Here is a 22,697-nt window from a genome sequence, read left to right as displayed (position 1 = left end):
AGATTAAAGTGGTCATCAAAAAAATCTCCCAAAAAACAGGAGCCCAGCCAGATGGCTTCCAAGGGGAATTCTACCAAACATTTAAAAAAGAATTAATACCTATTCTCCTGAAACTGTTCCCAAAAAATAGAAATGGAAGGAAAACTTCCAAACTCATTTTATGAAGCCAGCATTACCTTAATCCCAAAAACCAGACAAAGACACCATCAAAAAAGAGAATTACAGACCAATATCCTTGATGAACACAGATGTGAAAATTCTTACCAAAATACTAGCCAATAGGATCCAACAGTACATTAAAAGAATTATTCACCACGACCAAGTGGGATTTATTCCAAGGCTGCAAGTTTGGCTCAACATCTGCAAATCAATCAATGTAATATAATACATTAATAAAAGAAAGAACAAGAACCATATGATACTCTCAATAGATGCTGAAAAAGCATTTGACAAAGTACAGCATCCTTTCTTGATCAAAACTCTTCATAGTGTAGGGATAGAGGGTACATACCTCAAAATCATAAAATTCATCTATTAGAAACCCACAGCAAATATCATTTTCAATGGGGGAAGAACTGAGAGCTTTTCCCTTATGGCCAGGAACATGGCAGGAATGTCCACTATCACCACTGCTATTCAACATAGTACTAGAAATCCTAGCCTCAGTAATCAGGTGACAAAAAGAAATTAAAGGCATCCGAATTGACAAAGAAGTCAAACTCTCACTCTTTGCAGAAGTGTGTAAGCCTGATGATTCACAGACCTGTACCCCTGGGGCAAATAATACATTATATGTTAATAAAAATAATAATAAAAAAAAAGAATCACCATGATCCAGTCATTTCTCTACTGGGAATTCACCCAAAGAATACAAAAACACTAATGTGAAAAGATATATGCACTCCTATGTTTATTGCAATTTTATTTAGAATAGCCAAGATATGAAAACAACCTAGTGTCCATCACTACATCAATGAATAATGAAGAGGTGTGTACACACACACACACACACACACGCCCCACACACTAGAATATTACTCAGCCATAAAAATGAAATCTTGCCATTTGCAACAAGTATAATGCTAAACAAGATAAGTCAGATGAAGACAAATACCATATGATTCACTCAAATGTGGAATTTAAGAAACAAGCAGACTCTTAAAATCAGAGAACAAACTGGTGGTTCCCAGAGGGGAGATGGATTGGGGGGGGGATGGGTAAATAGGTGAATGAGATTAAGCATACACTTTTCATGGTGAGTGCTGAGTGATACATAAAGTTGTTGAATCACTGTATTATACACCTGAAACAAATATAACACTGCACATTAATTGTACTGCAATTTTGCAAAGCCATCTGTCCACTTTTGTGTGACTACTTGTCTAATCAGAGAAAGAAATCACTTTATTTTCTGGTCCTACTCATTAGCCCCAAGTATCCTCTTCATTTGCATCTTCTATTCCCTTTGCAAAATCCATTGCCTCTCTTTCTTTGCATCATTGACTCCTTTCCCCAAGATTAATTGAAGATAATCACTGAAAATTATGGAACTCCATATTTGATGTTGATCCTGCTTAACCATTTTCCCAATCCTCTTCAAAATTCATCTTAGACATGTGACCAATCTCCTGTAACATCACTCTGATCCCAACACCTTAAAAGTCATGCAGTGAAATGTACAAAACAGTCACAATATCTGACTGAAACTCAGAGCCAGCTTTGTTTTTGTTCTTTGTTTTTATCTTTCTTCTGAACATTGTACACAGATTTTGAAAATATGCTAGAAATTTTTACACATATTTTAGGGACATTTGGTATAAATATGGTGGTAGTTTAATTATAAATCTTCCTATGACTTCTTCTGAAAACCATAGGGGGAAAAAACATTTTTAAAGGCACAAACTCAATTTTCATGAAGCTAGGAAATAGAAAATTCATGAATTCTAAGTTGAATGGAAGTGTTTTTAAAAGCAATGGAGAGTGCTCACTTCGGCAGCACATATACTAAATGCAATGGAGATCATTAGAATTCAGAAATCTAGGTAGAAGGCGAAATGAGAGTAATAGATCACAGAGGGATGTAGCAGCAACAGTCCCCAGAAATCATCAATAGGAATTCTCCAGATCAGTAGCACCTTTCTTAGACCTGGTGTGGGCTGGACTCAATCTGAATAGGTTTCAAGTGCTGGCAAAGAGACAGAGAAAGGTGGTGCCCAGGGGTATCCAGAGTAGTAAATATCAAAAGCAGCAACCAAAACACATCTCTAAAAATGAAGGGATCATCTTCTAAAAATGAAGGGATCATCTTCTTAGGTAAGCATATCATTGGATGAAGCAATGAAAGGAGTGTAAGACAGACTGTAGATAGGATATGAACCAGATGAAGTAGAGAGATGAATACACAGACGTCCCATATTTAAAGGAAAAAAAAAAGAAAAGAAAAAAAGGCAGAAAAATATTTGAATTAGTAATGACTGAAAACATTCCATTTGATTAAAACATTTATTTACAAAACCAAGCAACTCAACAAACTCTAGGTAGAATAAATTTAAACAGACCCACACCTACACATATCATATTCAAACTGCCAAAAGACAATAAGAAATTTTTGGACATAGAAAAACCACAACTCATCAAAAAGGATCCCCATAAGATTAACACCTGACTTCACCAGAAACAATGAAGGCTAGAAGGCAGTGGGATGACATATTCAAAGTGTTTTTTCTTTCCTTTCAAATTTTTTATTTAAATTCTAGTTAGTTAACATATAGCATAATATTGTTTTCAGAAGTAGAAATTTAGTGATTTATCACTTAGATATAACACTCAGGGCTCAGCCCAACAGTGCCCTCCTTAGTGTCTGTCACCCAATTACCCTATCCCCCAACTACCTCCCCTCCAGCAACCCTCATTTTGTTCTCCACAGTTAAGAGTTGCTTATAGTTTGCCTCCCTCTGTTTTTATCTTATTTTTCCTTCCCTTCCCGTATCTTCATCTGTTTTGTTTCTTAAATAACACATATGAATGCAATCATACTGTCTTTGTCTTTCTCTCACTGACTTACTTTGCTTAGCATAATACAGTCTAGTTCCATCCATGTTGTTGCAAATGGCAAGATTTCATTCCTTTTGATGGCTGAGTAATATTCCATTGCATACACGCTGCATCTTCTTTACCCATTCATCAGTCAATGGATATTTGGACACTTTCCATAGTTTGGCTATGGTTGATAATGCTGTTATAAACATTGGGGTGTGTGTACCCCTTTGAATCTGTATTTTTGTATCCTTTGTGTAAACACCTAGTAGTGCAATTGCTGGATCATAGGGTAGTTTTATTTTTCACTTTTTGAGGAACCTCCATATAGTGGCTGCATCAGTTTGCATTCTCACCTAGAGTGCAAAAGGATTCCCTGTCTTCCATATCTTCACCAATACTTGTTTCTTGTGCTGTTAATTTTAGTCATTCTGACAGGTGTCAGGTGGGATCTCCTTGTGGTTTTGATTTGTATTTCCCTGATGATGAGTGATGTTGAGCATCTTTCCATGTGTCTGTAAGCCATCTGGAGGTCTTCTTTGGAAAATTGTTTATTCAGGTTTTCTGATCATTTCTTAACTGGATAATTATTTTTTCTTGTTTGTTTTTGGTTGGTGAGTTTGATAAGTTCTTTATAGATTTTGGATACTAACCCTTTATCAGCCTGTCATTTGCTATCTTCTTTCATCCCATGGGTTGCCTTTTAGTTTTGTTGATTGCTTTCTTTGCTGTGCAGAAGTTTTTATCTCGATGAAGTCCTGGTTGTTCATTTTTGTTTTTGTTTTCTTTGCCTCTGGAGATGTACTTAGTGTGAAGTTGCTCTAGCCAAGGTACAAGAGGTTTCTGCCTGTGTTCCTCCCTAGGATCTTGAGGATTTCTTTTCTCACCTTTAGGTCTTTCATCCATTTTGAATTTATATTTACCTATGGGATAAGAAAGTGGTCCAGTTTCATTCTTCTGCATGTTGCTGTCCAATCAGGGATACTCCTTCTCCTTGTGTGACCCAGGGGATCCTCAGACCACACTACCCACTCTTAGGTCACCACCTTCCTTTCCCACTGGAGCACCACTAGGCCTACCAGACACAACCATGGTGATGGCCTGGACCTCCAAAACTTCAGATTCTGTGCTCCAGTGTTTATAAAAAGATGTGGTATTCAGGTATTCAGTGAAATTTCTCAATTTTAAAAGGAATGTGTTTAATTTTGCAAGTTACTGCTAGACTGTTTTCCAGTAGTTACACCAATTTATTCTCTTGCTAGGAATATAGCTCTTGATCACATTTCTTCCAACAATAAATACAATCAAATTGCTTTGAACATTCCAAATTCTTGGAGGTAAGATGGCAGAGTAGGAGGGGGATTCTGAACTTGCCTCATCCCTCAAACACAGCTGGATCAACATCGAATAATTTTGAACAACTAGGAAATCAACCTGAGGATTAAGAAAATAATATGCATAAATGGAGGGAGAAAACATGGCAGATGTGAGGTTCAGAGCTGTGTACTTGTGGGGTGGAGGAAGCTGTGATGTCCCAAAAAGGAGGGAGAGCAAAGTCAGGGAGAGGGAGAGAACAGGAGATAGAACAGTGCTTAGAGTTTGCACAACACACTATGGTGAGGGGATCCCTTGAGTTGCACTGGGAGAGACTGCTCCCCTTCCTAGAGTACATTTGGAAGATGGTATTTTGCCTCTTCAAGGACAAAAGGCCCACCAGGAGTCACTGAGTGCCCATTCAACAGCAGGGGATATGGGCATGCATGCAGAGGACAGATAGCCTGGTTGTAGCTTTTTGCTGTGTATCACAATAGACTCTAGCCACCATGCATGCACCGTGTGACTGTTTTTATGAAATGCAATGGTGCCAGGCATGCTGGGAGACTCTCTTCCAGGGGAGGGGAGTGGGTCTCCAACTTGCCAGACCCTTTAAGATTTGGAGTTTTGAATCCCAGCCACCAGCCAGAGATAAAACACAGGAGAATTGTAGCACCATGTATGCCAATAGCTGGACACAGGGAGGTTAGAAGGGATCTGACAAAAGCTTGGGACACAGAGAGGAGACTGTTTGCTTTTCTGTGAGGGTCTTCTGAACATTGTTGGCCACAAGTTCCCCTCCCTGGGGAAAAGAAGGCAGCGTGATGCCATCTTCTTATTCCCACTCCCAGACCCCCCTCCCCCCGCCACCAGCATGGTCAGAATTCAGAGAGAAATGCAGTGTCTCCAGTGGAGGCTGAAGTCACTTACACCAACCCCCCCTGCCCCTGCACCCGGCAGGGGCATCTTTATAAGGGCAGTTCTGACTGTGAGCCAGTGTGGTGGGCCTCTCCTGAGGGAGAAGAAGGCCCCCCACATTACCAAGTCTACTGATTATAGAGTTCTCCAAATCATTAGCTTCAGTTCTGGTGGAAATAAGACCAGGCTTTCCTCCCCCTCCTTTCTATTTTCTATTCTATTTTTTCTTCTTCTTCTTTTTTCTTTTATATCAGGCTTATAGTTTTTGTTCATTTTTTGGATTGTCTTTTTTTTTTTTTTTAATCAAGGCCCCCCCCCCCCACCCCTTCTTTCTTATTCTTTGTAATCAGGCTGATAGTTTTTTGTTTGTTTGCTTTCTGGTTCCTTTTTCTTTTCTCTTTTCTTGGCTTTGGCTTTTTTCCTTTCCTTTCTTCCAGGCTTATTTCAACAAGCAAATCAAAGTACACCTAGTTAAAGGATCAAACACCCCCACTGCAAGCAAGGAGGAACTCTGTAGAGGACTGACCATGGGGAAAAAGCAACTAAAAGACAAAGTGTACACAACATACATACATAATACACCAAAGACAGAACCTAGTGATAATGACAAGATAATGACAAGACAGAGGAATTCTCCCCAAAAGAAAGATCAAGAAGAAATCACAGCCAGGGATTTGCTCAAGACAGATATAAGCAATATATCTGAAAAAGAATTCAGAACAATGGTAATAAGAATATGAGTTTGGCATGAAAGAAGTATAGAAGACATGAGAGAAACCCGTGCTGTAGAGATAAAGGACCTAAAAACTAGTCAGGCTAAAATTGAAAATAGTATAACTGAGATGCAAAACTGACTGGATGTAATCATAATGAGGGCTGAAGAAACAGGAGACAATAGATAATATAGAAGATAAAATTATAGAAAATAATAATGCTGAAAGAAGAGGGAAAGAAAACTATGAGATCATGAATACAGGGACTTAGGGAACTCAGCAATTCCATAAAGGGCAATAATATCTGTATCATAGGAATCTCAGAAGAAGAAGAAGAGCAGGAAAAAGGAGCAGAAGGTTTATTTGAACAAATTATAGCTGAGAACTTCCTTAATCTGAACAAGGAACAGGCATTCAAGTCTAAGAGGCAAAACATGACAGTCCAAAACCTTTGGGACACAGCAAAAGCAGTCCTGAGAGGGAGGTATATAGCAACACAGCCTTTTTCAAGAAGCAAGGAAAGTCTCAAATACATAACCTAATCTTACATTTAAAGGAGCTGGAAAAAAGAACAGCAAATAAAGCCTAAAGCCACCAGCTGAAAGGAAATAATTAAGATTATAGGAGAAATAGATGACATAGAAATTAAAAAAAAATTATAACAGATCAATGAAACTAGGAGCTAGTTCTTTGAAAGAATGAACAAAATTGATAAGCACCTAGCCAGACTTATCAAAAAGAAAAGAGAAAGGACCCAAATAAAGAACTCACAAATGAAAGAAGAGCAATCACAACCAACACACAGAAATACAATAAGAGAATATTATGAGCAATTATATGCCAATAAGCTGGGCAACTGGAAGAAGTGGACAAATTCCTAGAAATGTATAAACTACCAAAACTGAAACAGGAAGAAATAGAAAATTTAAACAGACCCATAACCAGCAAGGAAATTGAATCAGTAATTAAAAAAATCTCTGAACAAACAAGCATTCAGGACTGGCTTTGCTTCCCAGGGGAATTCTACCAAAAATTTATTTTTTTAAACATTTTTATGTATTTGAGAGAGAGAGAACATGCATGAAAATGTGCACACACAAGCACGGGGAGTGGCAGAGGGAGAAGTAGGGGCTTGATTGTGACCTGAGCCAAAAGTGGATGCTTAACTGACTGAGCCACCCAGATGCCCCTCTACCAAACATTTAAAGAATTAATACCTATTCTTCTAAAGCTGTTCCAAAAAAAAAAAGAAATAGAAGAACTTCCAAACTCATTCTATGAAGCCAGTATTATCTTGATTCCAAAACCAGACAAACGCCCCATTAAAGAGAATTACAGACCTATCTCCGATGAGCATGGATGCAAAAATTCTCAAGATACTAGCTAATCAAAGCCAACAAAACATTAAAAGGATTATTCACCATGATCAGGTGGAATTTATTCCTGGGCTGCAGGGGTGGTTCAATATCCACAAATCAATCAGTGTGATATACCACATTAATAAGAGGATAAAAATGATATGGTCCTCTCACTAGATGCAGAAAAAGCATTTGACAAAGTGCAGCATCTTTCTTGATAAAAACCTTCAAGAAAGTAGGGATAGAATATATCTCAACATCATAAAGGCCACCATATACAAAAGACCCACAGCTAATATCATCCTTAGTGGGGAATACCTGAGAACTTTCCCTTAAGGTCAGGGACACAAAAGGGATGTCCACTCTCACCACTGCTGTTCAACATAGTACTGGAATTTCTTGCCTCAGCAATCAGACAACAAAAATAAATAAAAGACATCCTAATTGGCAAGGGAGAAGTCAAAATTTCTTCACAGAAGACATAATACTCTACATAGAAAACCTGATTCAACCAAAAAATTGCTAGAACTCATACAGGAATTCAGCAAAGTGGCAGGATATAAAATCAACATACAGAAATCTGTTGCATTTCTATACACCAATAATGAAGCAGCAGAAAGAGCAATCAAATAATTGATCCCATTTACAATTAACTCCAAAAATCAAAAGATACCTAGGAATAAACCTAACCAAAGGAGTAAATGATCTATATGAGGAAAACTATACCACAGTTATGAAAGGAACTAAAGAAGACACAAAGAAATGGAAAAACATTCCATGGTCTTGGACTAGAAGAACAAATATTGTTATAAAGTCTATAATACCTAAAGCAGCTTATACATTTAATGAAATACCACCAGCATTTTTCATAGAGGTAGTACAAGCAATTCTAAAATTTGTATGGAACTGGAAAGAATCTGAATAGCCAAAGTAATGTCTAAAAAAGAAAAGTGGGAGTCATCACAATTCTGGACTTCAAGCTATATTACAAAGCTATAATCATCAAGACAGTATGGTGCTGGCACAAAAACAAACACATAGGTCAATGGAACAGAATAAAAAACCCAGAAATGTACTCACAACTGTATGGCCAACTAATCTTTGACAAAGGAGGAAAGAATATCCAATGGGAAAAAAGACCATCTCTTCAACAAATGGTGTTGAGAAAACTGAACAGGATCATGTCAAGACTGAAACTGGGCCACTTTCTTCTACCACACATGAAAATAAATTCAAAATGGACGTGAGACGGGAAACCATCAAAATCTCAGAGAAAGAACATTGTAACCTCTTTGACCTTGGGCACAGCAACTTCCTATTAGACACATCTCCAGAGGCAAGGGAAAAAAAGCAAAAATGAGCATTTGGACCTCATCAAGATAAAAAGCTTTGAAAGAAACAATCAACAAAATTGAAAGGCAACCTACAGAATGGGAGAAGATATTTGCAAATGACATAGCTGATAAGGGGTTAGTATAAAAAATCCATAAAGAACTTACCACAATTCAACAACCAAAAAACAAAACAAAACAAAAAACCCATAAAACAAAAAACAAAAAACCCCACAATCATCCAGTTAAGATGTGGGGAGAAGAATAAACAATTTTCCACAGAAGACATCCAGATGGTTTACAGACACATAGAAAGATGCTCAACATCACTCATCATCAGGGAAATACAAATCAAAACCACAAGGAGATACCACCTGACACCTGCCAGAACGGCTAAAATTAACAACACAAGAAATAACAAATATTGGTGAAGATATGGAAGACAAGGAATTCTCTTGCACTCTTGGTGGGAATACAAACTGGTACAGCCACTCTGGAAAACAATATGGAGGTCCATCAAAGAGTTAAAAATAGAACTACCCTATGATCCAGCAATTGCACTACTAGGTATTTGTCCAAAGGATACAAAATGCAGAGTTAAGGGACACATGCACCCTAATGTTTATAGCAGCATTATCAACAATAACCAAACTATGGAAAGAGCCCAAATATCCATCAATTGATGAATGGCTAAAGAAGATGCAGTATATATACAATGGCATATTATTCAGCCATCAAAAGGAATGAAATCTTGTCATTTGCAACAACATGGATGGAACTAGCGTGTATTATGCTAAGTGAAATAAAATAAGTTAGAGAAAGACAAATACAGTATGATTGTACTCACATATGTTATTTAAGAAACAAAACAGATGAACATAGGGAAAGGGAAGGAAAAATAGGATAAAAACAGAGGGAGGCAAACCACAAGAGACTCTTAACTATGGAGAACAAAATGAGGGTTGCTCGAGGGGAGAGAGGTGGGTGGGGGAACAGGCTAAGTGGGTGATGGGCATTAAGAAGGGCACATGTTGGGATGAGCATTGGGTGTTATATGTAAGTGATAAATCACTAAATTCTACTCTTGAAAATGATACTATACTATGTTAATTAACTTAAATTTGAATAATAAAGAAATAGCATTATTCTTGATTTAGAAAAAAAAAATTGCTTGGAACATTCCAGAATTCAGGGAATGATGTTCATGAGTACTCTTCTTATAGAAACCAACAGAGGAAAAAATTGTAAACAGACTGGGGAAGCCTCAGTAAGAAGACTTCTCATTGATTGCAAATATTTCTACCTGGAGATATAACATGAAAAAAAAAAAAAAAGGTAAAAATAAGGATGGCAGAATAGAATATAAGTGATGTGATCTGAGAACTTAAAAACAAAACAAAACCTTAAAAATGAAAAAAAAGAGGGAAAGAAAATAAAAAGGATATGCTCACTGGTTTCTTCATCTATAATGCCTAGAAACCAAGAGACATTTAAAGTTGAAAAATCATTTTAGAAGCATAACATTAACATGCTTAATAATACAAAAGTCAACACTAAGAAAGACAGTATTGACTAAAATTGTATGAAAGAGGGGAAGGAATGAGGGGAAGAAGAAAATATAAGCTAATTTCAATGCTGCTTATATTAGGAAAACTATAGATCTGATTCTAAAAAAATAATAAAAGATATAATTATATAGCCACTAAATAAATATCACAAAGACGAAACTTTTAAAATGTTATGTAAATGATATTATAAAACTAAAATTAACTAGCAAGAAATGTAAGTAAACTTACCCAAGAGAAGAAAAAATTCGGAGTCATAAATCTGGGCTACAAGCTCAATTCCTAGGCTACATATAAAGAGTAACCCTGAGGACAAACCTTTTCAGAAAAGCTCAAAATAAAAAGATGAACAAAGACAGCAAAAAAGAGCAAAACAGAAAGAAAAATGGTGGTTGCAATGATACTACAGAAGGTAGAAGTCAAGCCAAAAAACAATAAGAAAGGCACGTTATCATATCTATGCACACAAACCAGCAGTTATGAGTATCTCTGTATCAAATAATGTAGCAGAAATGTTGCTTAAAACAGTAACTATAGGAGGCATAGGGAGAGATGGAGAAACAGTGGGAGACTTCATTTCTCTCTGTCCAAGTCAGATCAAATGAACAAAAAATAACATTTCTGGGGGTGCCTGGGTGGCTCAGTGGGTTAAGCCGCTGCCTTCGGCTCAGATCATGATCTCACGGTCCTGGGATCGAGTCCCACATCAGACTCTCTGCTCAGCGGGGAGCCTGCCTCCCTCTCTCTCTGCCTGCTTCTCTGTCTACTTGTGATCTCTCTCTGTCAAATAAATAAATAAAATATTAAAAAAAATAACATTTCTGTTTCTAGATACGATAGAATTCATGGCAGGAAAACGCTACCACTGAGAGTAACTACAGAAATTCAAATAAACTTAGAATCTTATTTCCTAATGTATCAGAGAACTGCAAAACCAATCAGTACCAAAGGGAGTAAAATTCCAGAGACTAGTGGACAGAGAACCTTTTATAAAGGAGTGGAGAACCTACAGTTGCCCCTTTCAGAAGATTTTATGCCATTTCTGGTATGGGCTGGAGGTGGAAGGTCTGAGCATCTCCTGAGGAGAGGGACAAACTCAGAGTTTTGGGTAAACACTCAGGACCAGTCTTAGAGTAGGCAGTTAGGTAGGTTCTAACAGGATACCTGGAGCTCAAGCAAAAAGTTATGGCATTGCCAGCTCTTCAGAAAGTCAGAAACCTCTTCTGGCAGTACTCCACAAGATGTGGGACCAAACCAGATGGGCTCAAGATGGCCAGTGTCATGACAGGAAGCCCCTGACCAAAGGAGGAAGAAAAGGCAGGAAATCTTGAAGAAATCCTTGCCCCAATGAATATTTCAGCCCCTACTTAACGACGGTTAGTAGAAGACCCCCACGGCAGGCAGGTCTCCCTCCCCTATTCAAGCTCTCCTGTTCCCTCCCGGTTTCTTGTCTCCTTTTCTGTCTCTTTCTCTGTATGTAAAAGGTCTTTGCTTATATACACACATTGACTTTTGAACAATGCACGGATTGGGGTGTTGGCCTCCACACATTTTGTAATGTGTATATAACTTCAACTCCCTAAAACTTAACTACTAATAGCATAATGTTGACTAGAAGCCTTACTGATAACATAAACAGTTGAATAACACATATTGTATGTTGTATGTATTATATACTGGTAAGCTAGAGTAAAGAAAATCATAATAGAAAATACATTGGTAGTGCTGCATTTATTGAAAAAAAATCCATGTATAATTGGATCCATATAGTTCAAACCCATGTTGTTTAAGGGAACTATATATACATATATATAATCAAATGGGAGCGCGGGGGAGCGCATCCATTCTCATACTTTGCTGTTAAGTATTTTAAGTTAAATATTACCTCGAGGACATTTATAATCTTATAAAAGCAATCTCTGGAAAAAAGATTCATCATGAAGAAATGCACTTTGCAGCATTTTAAAAATTTAGCTCTTTAATAATTAAAGAATATCACTAATCAGTTAGTACAACTTGACTATGCTGATTTCACTCCATTACAAAATCTCCTAGAGTTTTTGTCAAACCTGATTGAGAGCATAATCCACTACTCTAAATTAGTGGTTCTCTACATTGCAGAATAAAATTAACAGTGTCATCAAATAACCATTGCCAAGTGACAGCTCAACAAAAGACCTAGGGAGGCAAACACATGTGCTATTATATTACACAAGCAGTCCTGTTCTGGTGTTTAAAATCTCACAGTCAATTCTAAACTCAGGCATCTATGAAAATCAGATTTTCAAGTTGAATTTAAACATGAGATGGGAAAAAAAGAGCCCAAGGGCAGAGAGACATATTCAGGCTTATGAATAATTTGGAAAGAGACTGAGAAATAGCTTCATAGCAATGCAAGTCTGTCATGCCCATTAGACTGATCTATTGAAGAACTGTCTCAGCTGCATGAGTTAGAAGAGCTGACCTATGGAGTGAGTGTAACTTGAGAAAATGCAAGAATATGTGAAAAATGAATTCAGTGATGGTTGCAAATGGTGTTTTATGTCCATATAAATATAGTCTACAAATTTGTCCTTTTCACTTGCATACAAGTTTTACATACTAAAAAATAAAGCTGACAGGAAGAAGAGAAGGATGTCCACGCTCATTGGTTTTATTCAAACATTGTATTAGAAGTCTTAGCCATAATGATCAGACCACAAAAAGAAATAGGCAGTAACCTCTTCAACATCAGCCACAGCAACTTCTTTCAAGATAAGTCTCCAAAGGCAAAGGAAACAAAAGCGAAAAATGAACTTTTGGGACTTCATCAAGATCAAAAGCAAAGGAAACAGTCAACAAAACAAAGAGGCAAACCACAGAATGGAAGAAGATATTTGCAAATGACACTAGACAAAGGGCTGATATCCAGGATCTATAAAGAACTCCTCAAACTCAACACACACAAAACAGATAATCATGTCAAAAAATGGGCAGAAGACATGAACAGACACTTCTCCAATGAAGACTACAAATGGCTATAACAGACATGTGAAAATATGTTCATCACTATCCATCAGGGAGATTCAAATCAAAACCACATTGAGATACCACCTTACACCAGTTAGAATGACCAAAATTAACAAGACAGTGAGCAACATGTGTTGGAGAGGATGTGGAGAAAGGGGAACCTCTTATACTGCTGGTGGGAATGCAAGTTGGTGCAGCCACTTTGGAGAACAGTGTGGAGATTCCCTAAGAATTTAAAAATAGAGCTTCCCTATGATCCTGCAATTGCACTACTGGGGTATTTACCCCAAAGATACAGATATAGTGAAAAGAAGGGCCATCTGTAGCCCAATGTTCACAGCAGCAATGGCCACAGTCACCAAACTGTGGAAGGAATCAAGATGCCCTTCAACAGACAAATGGATAAAGAAGATGTGGTCCATATATACTATGGAGTACTATACCTCCATCAGAAAGGATGAATACCCAACTTTTATATCAACACGGATGGGACTGGAAGACATTATGTTGAGTGAAATAAGTCAAGCAGAGAGAAGTCAATTATCATATGGTTTTGCTTATTTGTGGAGCATAAGGAATAACATGGAGGACATGGGGAGATGGGAGAGGAGAAGGGAGTTGGGGGAAATTGGAGGGGGAGATGAACCATGAGAGACTGTGGACTCTGAGGGACTAACTGAGGGTTTTGGAGGGGGAAGGACATTGCGTGAGCCTGGTGGTGGGTATTTTGGAGGGCGTGTATTGCATGGAGTACTGGGTGTGGTGCATAAACAATGAATTCTGGAACATTGAAAAGAAATTAAAACAAATTTAACAAAAGAAATAAAAGGCATTCAAATTGGTAAGGAAGAAGTAAAATTTTCAGTATTTGCAAATGACTTGATATGTATATGGAAAACCCAAAAGACTCCACCAAAAAACTGCTAGAACTGATAAACAAATTCAGTAAAGTTGCAGGATACAAAATCAATGTACAGAAATCTGTTGCATTTCTATACACTAAATATGAAACAACAGAAAGGTATTAGGAAAACAATCCCATTTACAACTGCAGCAAAAATAATAAGATACGTAGGAATAAACCTAACCAAAGAGGTGAAAGACCTGTACACTGAAAACTAAAAAACACTGATGAAAGAAATTGAAGATGACAAAAAGAGATGGAAAGACATTCCATGCTCATGGATTAGAAGAAAAAATATTGTTAAAATGTCCCTACTACCCAAAGAAATTACAAATTCAGTGCAATCTTTAAAAAATACTACAAGCAGGGGCGCCTGGGTGGCTCAGTGGGTTAAAGCCGCTGCCTTTGGCTCAGGTCATGATCCCAGGGTCCTGGGATCGAGCCCCGCATCGGGCTCTCTGCTCTGCAGGGAGCCTGCTTCCTCCTCTCTCTCTCTCTGCCTGCCTCTCTGCCTACTTGGGATCTCTCTCTGTCAAATAAATAAATAAAATCTTAAAAAAAAAAAAAAAAAAAAAAAAGAAAAAATACTACAAGCAGTTTTCACAGAACTAGAACAAACAATCCTAAAATTTGTATGGAACCACAAAAGACCCCAAATAGCCAAAGCAACCTGGAAAATGAAGACTAAAATGGGAGGCATCACAATCTCAGATTTTAAATATGCTACAAAGCTGTTATAACCAAACCAGTATGGGACTGGCATAAAAACTGACACATAGATCAATAGAACAGAATAGAAACCCAGAAGTAAAATAACCCACAATTATATGGTCACTGTTCAACAAGCAAGAAAGAATATCCAATGGGAAAAGACCATCTCTTCAAAAAATGGTGTTGGGAAAACTGGTCAGTTATGTGCCAAAGCATGAAACTGGGCCACTTTCTCTACCATACCAAAAAATATACTCAAAATGGATCAAGACTTAAGTGTGACACCTGAAGCCATAAAAATCCTTGAAGAGAGTATAGGCAGTAGTGTCTCTGACATGGGCCGTAGCAACTTTTTTCTAGATAGGCCTCATGAGGCAAGAGAAACAAAAGCAGAAACAAACTACTGGAACTACATGAAAATAAAAAGATTCTGCATAGCAAAGGAAACAACTGACTAAACTATAAGAAACTACTGAGTGGGAAAAAGATATTTGCAAATGATAGATCTGACAAGGGGTCAGTATCCAAAAACATATAAAGAACTTAAACAATTCAACATCCAATAAACCAGGTTATCCAATTAAAAAATGGGCAGAAGACACGAGCAGACATTTGTCCGAAGAAGAAATCCAGATGGCCAACAGACACATGAAAAGATGCTTAGCATCACCATCATTAGTGAAATGCAAATCAAAACTGCCAAGAGATAGCACTTTACACCTGTCAGAATGGCTAAAATTAAAAACACACAAAACAAGTGCTGGCCAGGATATGGAGAAAAAGGAACCCTCTTGCACGGTCAGTGGGAATGCAAACTGGTGCAGCCACTGTGAAAAATAGTATGGAGGCTTCCCCAAAAATTAAAAATAAAACTACTCTACAATCCAGTAATGGCACAACTGGGTATTTACCCCTAAAATACAAAAATACTAACTCAAAAAGATCTAGGTACCCCTTTGTTTATTGCAACATTATTACAATAGCCAAAATATGGTAGCAACCCAAATGTCCATCAATAGATGAATGGATAAGCAAGAGGTGTTTTATACACACACACAAATATTACTCAGCCACAAAAAAGTGAAGTCTTGCCATTTGTAACAATATGGATGGATCTAGAGGGTCTAAGGCTAAGTAAAATAAGTCAGAGAGAGACAAATACCATAGGATTTCACTCACGAGTGTAAGAAACAAATGAATGAAGTTAAAAGAGAGAGAGAGAGAAACCAAAAACAGACTTTAATTATAGAGAACAAGCTGATGGGTTACCAAATGGGAGGTGGGTAGAGGGATGGGCAAAATAGGAGGAGGATATTAAGAGTACACTTACCTTGATGACCACTGAGTAATGTACAAAGTTGTTGAATTACTATATTGTACACCCGTAACTAGAATAACACTGTACATTAATTATACCGGAATAAAAAGTAATTTTAAAATGCTATTGACTGGTAAAAATATAATACATTAGTTTAGATATTATACTATTAGAAGAGGTACAGCCAACAATCACAACCTATGGGATATAATCTAAACACACATTTTTATCTTCCACTTGCTCTAAGTTTTTTCCACTAGAAGAAGTTTTTAGATGAAAACACCCAGGAGGGGGCGCCTGGGTGGCTCAGTGGGTTAAAGCCTCTGCCTTCAGCTCAGGTCATGATCCCAGAGTCCTGGGATCGAGCCCCATATTGGGCTCTCTGTTCAGCAGGGAGCCTGCTTCCTCCTCTCTCTCTCTCTCTCTGTCTGCCTCTCTGCCTAATTGTGATCTCTATCAAATAAATAAATAAAATCTTAAAAAAAAAAAAAGAAAACACCCAGGAGGCACAATGATTTTCTCATCACTGGTAGGTAATAATAGGCCCCACAATCATTTTATACTGTAAAATGTGATCTTAATTTAGAAATTAAAATGTCCAGCCCAAAATATTAATCAAAAGAGACTTCTCCCGTACCTACTCTCTACCAGAGCCTGTGAATTCATTTCCGTTACTGCTGTAACAAGTTACCACCAATTTAACAGCTTAAAACACACAGATTTATTAGCTTACACTTCCAGAGGTCTGAAGTTTCAGGTAAGTCTCACTTGGGTTAACACCAAGGTTGTGGCAGAGCAGTATTCCTTTCTGAAACCTCTAAGAATCCATTTCCTTGCTTTTTCCAGCTCCTAGAGGCTCTCCGTATCCGTTGTCTCATGACCTCTTCCTCTCTTCGGCTGCTCTCTTCCACTTTTTTTTTTTGAAAAAAAATTTTAAGATTTTTAAAAAATGTATTTATTTGACAGGCAAGAGATCACAAGCAGGCAGAGACGCAGGCAGAGAGAGAGGAGGAAGCAGGCTACTTGCTGAGCAGAGAGCCCGATGTGGGGCTCGATCCCAGGACCCTGGGATCATGACCCGAGCCGAAGGCAGAGGCTTTAACCCACTGAGCCACCCAGGCGCCCCTCTCTTCCACCTTTTTTTTTTTTTAAGATTTTATTTATTTAGGGGCGCCTGGGTGGCTCAGTGGGTTAAGCCTCTGCCTTCGGCTCAGGTCATGATCTCAGGGTCCTGGGATCGAGCCCCGCGTCGGGCTCTCTGCTCAGCAGTGAGCCTGCTTCCCCCTCTCTCTGCCTGCTTCTCTGCCTACTTGTGATCTCTCTCTCTCTGTCAAATAAATAAATAAAATCTTAAAAAAAAAGATTTTATTTATTTATTTGAGAGAGAGACAGTGAGAGAGAGCATGAGCGAGGAGAAGGTCAGAGGGAGAAGCAGACTCCCCATGGAGCTGGGAGCCCGATGTGGGACTCGATCCTGGAACCCCGGGATCATGACCTGAGCCAAAGACAGTCGTCCAACCAACTGAGCCACCCAGGCGTCCCTCTCTTCCACTTTTAAGAAACCTTGTGATTACATTGGGCACACCTGGATAACCTGGGTACACTCCCTATTTTGAGGTCAACTGATTATCAAACTAATTGTATCTGAAACTTTAATTCCTCTTTGCCATGTACCATTACCTAGTCACAAATCCTGGGGACTAGGATTTAGATATCTTGTTGGGAGGGTCATTAGTTTGCTTACCACTGCCTATAACACAGCAGCCAACCGATGGATAGCACTGGGGAGGATTTGCGTGAGGAGGTAGGCTACGAAGGAGCAGGAAAGGAACTAGCATCACCTGGCAGTTGCAGCTGGGTTAGGTTGTACCTCTAAAAGAGGGTGAAGGGGCGCCTGGGTGGCTCAGTGGGTTAAGCCTCTGCCTTCAGCTCAGGTCATGATCCCAGGGTCCTGGGATTGAGCCCCGCATCGGGCTCTCTGTTCCGCGGGGAGCCTGCCTCCACCTCTCTCTCTCTGCCTGCCTCTCTGCCTACTTGTGATCTCTGTCTGTCAAATAAATAAATAAAATCTTAAAAAAAAAACATTTAAAAGAGGGCGAAACTTCTCAGACGTAGGCACATTGAGAGAGTAAACAACCTGTTTATTTAACTTGTTTCTGTCTTCGGGGACTCTGGCAATAGTGCCCAATCACAGCTGATCAGCTGTGGCACCTGGGTTGATCAGGGGCACCTGGGTGGCTCAATTGGTTAAGCATCTGCCTTCAGGTCATTATCCTAGGGCCATGGAATCAAGCCCTTCATGGGGCTCCCTACTCTGCAGGGAGTCTCCTTCTCCCTCTGCCTGCCACTCCCTCCACTTGTGCTCTCTCTCTCACTCATTCACTCACTCTCTCATTCACTCTCTCTCAAATAAATAAAAATCTTAAAAGAGGGGGAGTGGTCAGCTGGGGAGTGGCCTGGAGCACCGACAGTAAGGCTATATAAACCTCAATGGAATCTATTGGAAATATGTGCCAACTAATGGAGGTTTCCCAGTCCAACTCCTCATTGAACTTGAAATGTAAGCTTGTTCTTTCCTACCAAAGCAGACAACACTCCCATGAAGAAATAAATATTCCTTGGCAGCAGCTACAGGAAGAGAAAAACTAGGAACTTGGATTGTAGTTTTGGTTATTGGGAATGACCAATGTTGGGTTATCTGGTTGGGAAAACTGTGTGTAATAAATGCATATAAAGTTTACTTTTGAAAATAAGAAATAAAAAATTAATAAAAAAATCGGTTTCTCTCTAACCCCACCAAATAAATATTGAGCAAATATTTAAATATAACTAAAATAAAGGGGAGACCAAACTATTGGTTTTTTAAAAAATTTTTGATTGCAACAGAGCAAGTAAATAATTCAGTTTCAATTGGGGTATTTTATATCCCACTGAATTCTCCAATATAACTGTTATCAGAGAGTTCTCCTTGGGGGGGCATGTCTTGGAACATGGGAGCTACCAATGATAAAACCCACTATGAGCAAAGCACTTTGCTAGGTGTTAGGGTTTCCGTAGTCAGTAGAACACAGATTCGGCTCCAGAAGCTTATATTGCACAATTACTAGATTATAAGCTAGATACATGATTCACAGTTGACATAGGGGTCTTAACAGCAGAATAGCTTCTCTAAGAAAATATTTGTGTTCCAAAGTAAAGATGAAGAGAAATTTATCAGGTAAAGGACAAGGGGAAAGAAGAAATAATAGCTTCTGTTAACCTCCTAGAGAAAGAAAAACAATGAATTGGAGGCCGTGAGGACAGGCAGCTGGAGTGTAGGAAGGAAGAAGCACAGGAGGAGACAGTTGAGGCAGGGCCAAATCACTCAGGATCTTTTGGGTCATGTTAATGATTTTATTTGTATCTTAAACACCACTGAGAGATCTCGGTCTCTCAGTAACACAATCAAAGTTTGTATATTGAAAGATATTTCTGCCTATTGTGTGAAGAATAGATGAAGTCAGTGAGGTTGGGCACAAAAGTAGATTTAAGTGCTCAGACTTGAAGATACTAGAGTACTCTATCTAGCAAAGGAATGGTGTTGGTCTGCACTCAGGTGATACAGAAAGAAGTAGACAGACTAAAAGTTTTTTTTTTAAGATTTTATTTATTTATTTGACAGACAAAGATGACAAGTAGGCAGAGAGGCAGGCAGAGAGAGAGGAGGAAGCAGGCTCCCCGCAGAGCAGAGAGCCTGATGCGGGGCTCAATCCCAGGAACCTGGGATCATGACCTGAGCCGAAGACAGAGGCTTTAACCCACTGAGCCACCCAGGTGCCCCTAAAAGTATTTTTTGACTGGTAGTACCAATCAAGAAACACTGGAGTGAGCAAGGCTGGGTGAAGAAGGGACAAGTTATGATTTCCATTTGTACATGGGGGATTTATCCCCATGAGGCAATTTGTTCTATATGTCTGAATGTCAGAGGAGACATCGGGGGTGGTAACAAAAGCCAAGAGAGTAGAAGAGGGCCTTGGATTAAACATGCAGAATTTTCTATACAATGAATGCCAGATGAATGAACAGGCTTTTAAAAATGAAGTAGAGGAGAATGACTCAGAAGGGGAAAGGAAAGGAATAGCAGGATTTAGGAGATAGAGGTGCTTTGGTATGGAAACTAGAGGAAGAGAGATTTGGGGGGGGGGGGAAAGGACTCAAGTGCATAAAACTGTCACTGGCTAGATTCAGAAATGGGAAGATCAGTAAATATAGGAGTGCTGACAATACTGACTCCATCTTTGGCCCTCTTTGTTCATATTTACTTGATGACTGGAGCTCTGTGTTCTGGACACCCTTGGAGATCAAGTGACTATATGAGGGTTTCAGCTGCTTCACATCCTTGTTGGCACTTGATATTGTTAATCATTTTGATTTTAGTCATTGCATGTGAAAGTATCTGTGGATTTAATTTGCATTTCTCTGATCGCTAATGATTGAGTCTCTTTTTACATGCTTATTGGCCATTTTTATGTCTTCTTTGGAAATGTTTCCGTCCAAATCTTTAGGCCATTTTTCATTGGGTTGTTGTTTTTTTATGATGAGTTGTATTTTTCCTACTGAGTCATTACTAAGATTTCTTTATATATTCTTTATACAAGTGCTTTATCAGATACGTGTTTTTACAAATATTTTCAGCCAGTCTGTGGCTCACTTGCTTTTCATTTTAAGAGCATTTTCTTAGCAGAATTATTTTATTTGATGATACACAATTTACCAATTTTTTTTAATAGTTTGTGAGAAATCTTTGCCTAACCCAAGGAAGGTCACTGTTACATGGTAAATCGTGTCCTCTCAAATGAGTATGTTGGAGTCCTAACTTCCAGTACTTAAGAATGTAACTGTATTTGGAGACAAGGTTTTTACAGAGGTAATGAAGTTAAAATGAGGTTATTAGGATGGGTCCTAATCCAATATGACTTGTGTCCTTATAAAAAGAGGAAATTTGAGGAAAGACACAAACACACAGGGAGCATGCCCATGACCGTAAGCCAAAGACTGGGTTAGGATGCACCCACCGACCAAGGACCGCCAAGACTGCTGGCAAAGCACTAAGAAAGACGCATTGGATAGATTCTTTCTCACAGTCCCCAGAAAGCACTAACCTTGCTGACACCTTGATCTCAGACTTTCAGCTCTTAGAGCTATGACATAATAGACTTCTGTTGCTTCACCTTTTCAGTTTGGGGTCCTTTGTTTCAAAAGCCCTAGCCAAGTAATATAATCACTAAGACTTTCTCCTATTTTTTTTTTTTCCTAGAAGAGTTGTACCACTTTTGTAAGATCAATTCAGAGGAGCTTTGAAAAAGAATTCATGAGATGGAAATGACTTCAGGATGCGTTCAAGGAGCTGGGTGATGCTGATAGCAATGAAGTTTTTATCAGAATAAAGAAATTCTGCCTTGTCTTGTGACAAGCAGAGAGAAGGAGATTTTATCTTTGTGTAAACTAATTTCACTGAACTAAGAAACCAAAAACCTTTGGCATCTGTCTCTATAATTTAATGAGTTAGAAATATAATTTTGTGGGGGGTGGTGCCTGGCTGGCTCAGTCAGTGGAGTGTGCAAGCCTTGATCTTGGGGTTGTGAGCTTGCCCCCCCCCCCCACATTGTGTGTAGAGTACTTAAAAATAAAATCTTTAAAAAAGGAGAGAGGGATTTTTTTCTTTTTGGCCTGGAAGCTGCAGTTTGCTGAACCCTCATTCTTCTGTTCCATTGTGAAGAAATTCATTGCTTCTTTGTAGGTAGTGTTCAAATAGAAATTTTGGAATTAAGGAGTAAAGTGTTGGGCTATTTAGTAGCTAAGATAGGCAATGAGGCTTGCATTACATTTTTAGCAGAGGCTGCTGGCTGGACTGTGTCTCAGGTCTCAGCAATGTTTGCTTATCATCCTTTATTCCATCAATCTTCTTGAAAAGATATGGAATTCAGGAAATTCAACTAGAAACCACAGAGGGCTCACCATACACTCAGCATTATCAGGATAAGAAGGCATATGATGAAGACGTAGTGCTTATGAAAGGCTTATGAAAGCTTGATTCTGGCCATACTGTCCACTCAAGGACACCACTCCTCTGTTATCCTGGCTTCTTATGGCAGTCTAGGGGAATCATTGTCCATGTTGGGACTCTCAATGAAGAATCAGAAGCATGCTCATTCAGAAAATGCCAATTTATCATAAAAGCGGGGCTTCAGCATTCCAAAAAAAAAAAAAAAAAAAAAGCATGATAAGGGCCGAGAACGGTGATTTTTTTTCTCTGAGTTAAATAAAAGGGGGTGTTATGATTATGTTTTACAAATGACGATTGAATTATAGAGAAGCTAGAAATACATACCAGATTATCAATATTACTAGTGTTATAATAACCAAACTGAGGAAGGAGCTGAGATGTCCTTCAACAGATGAATGGATAAAGAAACTGTGGTTCATATATACAATGGAATATGTAAATGAATGAATGCCCACCATTTGCATCGACATGGAT

The 22,697-nt window shown here is 38.6% G+C and overlaps 1 long non-coding RNA gene across 1 annotated transcript in view; it reads right to left on the bottom strand.

Annotated features, from left to right (window-relative positions):
- Positions 1 to 16,911: 16,911 nt before the first annotated feature.
- Positions 16,912 to 22,697, bottom strand: part of LOC125106084 (uncharacterized) — a 95,899-nt gene continuing 90,113 nt past the window's right edge. The window contains exon 4 of the long non-coding RNA XR_007129217.1: positions 16,912 to 17,087. This is a non-coding gene — a long non-coding RNA (uncharacterized LOC125106084). The remainder of the gene's footprint in view (positions 17,088 to 22,697) is intronic.

This window comes from Lutra lutra, chromosome 8 (genome assembly GCF_902655055.1).
Source record: "Lutra lutra chromosome 8, mLutLut1.2, whole genome shotgun sequence".
In the NCBI taxonomy this organism is placed as follows: Eukaryota; Metazoa; Chordata; class Mammalia; order Carnivora; family Mustelidae; genus Lutra; species Lutra lutra.
The sequence above is the reverse complement of the archived record's forward strand: the minus strand, read 5'-3'. Positions and strand labels throughout refer to the sequence as shown.